At 32.3% G+C, this 5000-nt stretch overlaps 1 long non-coding RNA gene across 7 annotated transcripts in view; it reads right to left on the reverse strand.

Annotated features, from left to right (window-relative positions):
- The window catches only part of LOC140039826 (uncharacterized), a 4856-nt gene extending 123 nt beyond the window's left edge, over positions 1 to 4733 (reverse strand). Inside the window, exons 1-6 of one of the 7 annotated variants that reach the window (XR_011842620.1) lie at positions 4408 to 4733; positions 3553 to 3618; positions 2592 to 2671; positions 1949 to 2034; positions 1304 to 1384; positions 1 to 697 (exon numbers count right to left, since the gene is read on the reverse strand). The exon at positions 1 to 697 is cut by the window's left edge and continues 123 nt beyond it. This is a non-coding gene — a long non-coding RNA (uncharacterized lncRNA). Of the gene's footprint in view, positions 698 to 1303; positions 1385 to 1948; positions 2056 to 2587; positions 2672 to 3552; positions 3619 to 4182; positions 4317 to 4407 lie in introns of those variants that run through there. The other 6 variants (XR_011842623.1, XR_011842622.1, XR_011842624.1 and 3 more) reach the window with 6 other exon arrangements.
- Between the last annotated feature and the right edge of the window lie 267 nt (positions 4734 to 5000).

Genomic DNA, 5000 nt, shown 5'->3' on the forward strand with positions numbered 1-5000 from the left:
CTACTGTATGATAAATATAATATAACATTAAAGGTTGGTAAAATTAAAATTTCTTTTCTTTTTTGTAGGCAACACAGTTTCACGAAAAGGCTTTACGTTCTACTTGCTTCTGTTGTGGAACAAAATTTAAAGAAAAGGATAAAAAATACAACTTAAAAAATATGAAAACCATCACAAATTTGCACTAAATCTAACAAATGTAAAATTACAACCTATATACATTTATACAACCTGCCATTCGCGAATTTTCAATGGATACTGTATACTACCACGCTAACATTTAAATTAACAGGGCATGGACCAAATTGCTTGGCATGCTACACTTCAACAACAACTATGACCTGGGCCAAAACTACATTCACAAGTGAAAGAACACACTGGCGTTTAAGGGAACAGTTTTTTGTCTGGTACAGCTGCTCCATAATCTGCTTTTCTTCTTTATATCTTCACTCTTTTTGAAAGTTTATACTAACAAATTTAATTAAATGAACATACCTCATAATCAAATAACTGTTTTCTCATCCTAATTTATATACATAGTTTAAAAAGCGCCAATTTTCAATTAAGATTACATCATACATTGTATATTTCTATTCAACAAAATTGTCAGAACTTTCTATTATTTAAATGTCTAAGATAGTCAGATCTTGGGTCCATTCTACAGTCACCACAGATTGACTTTTTCATCACAAAATTTCTGAAATTATAAAATGTATTAATGTGTAAATTAAGTATTTTTTAATTCCATAAAAATATCATACAAGTATTTTTAGCAGAATACAGGCATATTGCACCAGGTGTAATACAGCCTAAGCTACATATGCTTGAGCACCATGCTATTGCATTCATGAGAGAATGGAAGGGGGTCTCTGAGCAAGGCGGGGAGCTAATACATGCCAAACTCAACCGTCACAAAACAGCAGTGTGGATTAGAGTCAAACCTAGACTCATCTGGTTTTCACATCTCCAATGATACAAAATGAAATAATAAAACCAAACAAATGCAAGAAAGCCAACAAAGAATGATTCATTAACATTAATGATCATAAAATATTGTACATTTTTAAATGTTAAAGGAATATTGCATTGTATTGATTTCCTTTTAACAATGCCTAATGATAATGAATATGTAAAAGTAATACTATAGTATGTCTATATTTCAATTACTAACTAATTACTATTGATTGATAGTACTACTGCTGTACTGTACATGTGTTAGTGATTGATTGTTAAAGTTACAAATTCATAGCATGGTAAACACAATTTAAAATTTACTAGTTCTTGAACAGTAAAATAAACTTACCTATATAGATGGTAGGTATAGGTATTGGTCCAAATCTGTTTAAAATGTTTTAGCCATTTTGGGTTGCCGCTATATATGTACCTAAAAAATAGTAATAGTAATAGTATAACATTATAATAAGAATTAATTAAAATTAACTTATTAAATTTACTATGGTTGCATACATACTAATTTGAATATGCAGTGATGAGCAAAAACAAATGTTAAAATTCATTATTTATAATAATTGTAATTATTACATACAGGGTAGGCATATATGCCTTATGTCATTGCATAGGGTATATATAACCAGGTATCCTCATAATAGACATTATTTGTAATAAATACTGTAAATATATTAAAAATAAAAATTAATAATAATTAAATAATAATATATAGGCATAAAGCCTCTAGGCCTAATTAGGTAGCCTACCTACCTAGCCTATTGCTCTAGGCTAGGCTAAATAAGCTGGAAAGCTGCTTCTCTGTAGGCTGCTAGTGCAAGAGAGCACAGGTCTAGCTAGTATATTAAAATAAAAATAGGGCCTATAATATAGGCCTAGCCTACCCAGCCAGTGGTAGTGATTGATTGTTAATATTGAAAATTAATAGCATGGTAAACACAATTTAAAATTTACTAGTTCTTGAACAGTAAAATAAACTTACCTATAATATAGATGGTAGGTATAGGTATAGGCATTGGTCAAAATCTGTTTAAAATGATTTTTCCACTTCGGGTTGCCGCTATGTACCTAAAAAATAGTAAAACATTACTATAAGAATTAATTAAAATTAGCTTATTAAATTTAATATGGTTGCATACATACTAATTTGAATATGCAGTGATAAGCAAAAACGAATGTTTAAATTCATTATTTATAATATTGTAATTGTAATTATTACATACAGGGTAGGCATATATGCCTTATGTCATTGCATAGGGTATATATAACCAGGTATTCTCATAATAAACATTATTTAAATAAAATACTGTAAATATATTAAAACTAAAAATAATAATTAAATAATAATATATAGGCGTAGAGCCTAGACCTAATTAGGTAGTCTACTTATACCTAGCCTATTGCTCTAGGCTAGGCTAAATAAGCTGGAAAGCTGCTTCTCTGTAGGCTGCTAGTGTTAGAGAGCACAGGTCTAGCTAGTATATTAAAATAAAAATAGGGCCTATAATATAGGCCTAGCCTACCCAGCCAGTGGTAGTGATTGATTGTTAATATTGAAAATTAATAGCATGGTAAACACAATTTAAAATTTACTAGTTCTTGAGCAATAAAATAAACTTACCTACTGTATATAGATGGTAGGCTGCTAGGTATTGGTCCAAATCTGTTTAAAATGTTTTTGCCACTTCGGGTTGCCGCTATGTACCTAAAAAATAGTAAAACATTATTATAAGAATTACTTAAAATTAGCTTATTAAATTTAATATGGTTGCATACATACTAATTTGAATATGCAGTGATGAGCAAAAACGAATGTTAAAATTCATTATTTATAATAATTGTAATTATTACATACAGGGTAGGCATATCACGTGATTGCGGGGCGCCCTCGCAATCATCTTTTGACAGCGTGAGCATCTCATCCTCTTCACCTCACGCTGTCAACAGATTACCACGCCAGTTTTTGGCTAAGTAAAATAATTTTCACTTCCCTCCCTCCACTCCCTCTTTATTTTGTTTTCAATTACGATTTTGAGACATGTGTTTTGGCCCTTTCAGAGCATCCCAATGTTCCTTTTTTATGTTTTCCTTTTACGTGCATGCTGCAACGATGACTTGCCATTCATATTAAATAACTTTACAACCAATACTTGTTTCCTTGTTTTTGTTTATGGGGCTCACATGTGTCAAAATATGCCTTATGTCATTGCATAGGGTATATATAACCAGGTATTCTCATAAGAAACATTATTTAAATAAATACTGTAAATATATTAAACAAAAATTAATAATAATTAAATAATAATAGGCCTATATAGGCGTAGAGCCTAGCCTAATTAGGTAGCCTACTTATACCTAGCCTAATTGCTCTAGGCTAGGCTAAATAAGCTGGAAAGCTGCTTCTCTGTAGGCTGCTGCTAGTGATAGAGAGCACAGGTCTAGCTAGTATATTAAAATAAAAATAAGGCCTATGATATAGGCCTAGCCTACCCAGCCAGTGGTAGTGATTGATTGTTAATATTACAAATTAATAGCATGGTACACAATTTAATATTTGCTACTTCTTGAACAGCAAAATAATCTTACCTATATAGATGGTAGGTATGGTCCAAATCTGCTTAGCCACTTCAGGTTACTGCTCTATATATGTATCTACAATAGTATAACATTAATAATTATTATAACAATTTTATAAAATTAACTTAACTTATTAAATTTAATATGATTGCATACTAATTTGAATATGCAGTGATGAGCAAAACCGAATGTTAATATGATGCTTGTCATTATTTATATTGTAATTATTACATACATATAGGCCTATAATATTCCCTATTGCATACATGTTACATAGGGTATATATATAATCCTCATAATATTAAATTTACAGTTTTTGTAATGAATACTGTAAATTTAATAAAACTAAAATTAATTATAATGATTAAATAATATTAAAAATATATAGGCCTAGGCGTAGATCCTGGGCCTAATTTTAATTAGGTAGCCTACCAATACCTATTAGGCTAGTAGGCTAGCCTACTCAAGGCCAGGCTAACTAAGCCGGAAAGCTGCTTCTCTGTAGTAGGCTGCTAGAGAACACAGGTCTAACAAGGGCCTAGGCCTAGTATTAAAATAAAAATAGGGCCTATAATATTGGTATATGCCTATCCTACCCAGCCAGGCCTAAATAATTAAAATAATGTAACATTTCCAAACTCATTTGGGTCAGCTGTCACATGAAAGGCAGTGTTGCAACTAGAGTAGACATAAGCCTAAGCCTAAAAATGACACAATTTGAAACGGCCATAGCTCAAAAATTCAACCATCACCTCTCGACCATTACTATGTTATAACATTCACAGATAACTAAATTATCATGCAGTACCAAAGAATTAGAGTGAAAATTACATTTTTTAAAGATACGGACAAACAAACATGTACCTAATTTGGAAATGTCACTCACGTGCGTCAATTGGTCTATGCTTGTAATTTATGGTCCACCCTTCCATTAATTTTCAGCGTTACATTCCTTCTTAAAAACAAAACGACAACGTGCTTGTTTCATCCAGGGACTCTTTAATGAATATTCATATTTTTAGCGACCCTTTATTTTTTTATCTCATTCTCATTGGCTGTTTAAAACATGTCTTTAAATGACGTTTGACTCCACTCTGCACACGTGGATTTGTAAGTAATTGTTTATGTATTGTTACTCCAGCGATACGACTTGTAACGTTGAGGGCGCATGACTTAATTCGTATGTTTGAAACAGCTGTGCCCAGTAAGCGCGAGTCATCAGCTCGCGTTGATTACGTCCCTGCCCTTTGTACACACCGCCCGTCGCTACTACCGATTGAATGGTTTAGTGAGATCATCGGATCGGCCGTGTCGGTTTTACCGTTCACGTGCCGAAAAGACGCTCAAACTTGATCATTTAGAGGAAGTAAAAGTCGTAACAAGGTTTCCGTAGGTGAACCTGCGGAAGGATCATTAACGCAATCGCAAAAACGTTTTGTCACCCGGCACGGCCGACT

The sequence above is a fragment of the Antedon mediterranea genome, chromosome 2 (genome assembly GCF_964355755.1).
Source record: "Antedon mediterranea chromosome 2, ecAntMedi1.1, whole genome shotgun sequence".
NCBI classification, from domain to species: Eukaryota; Metazoa; Echinodermata; class Crinoidea; order Comatulida; family Antedonidae; genus Antedon; species Antedon mediterranea.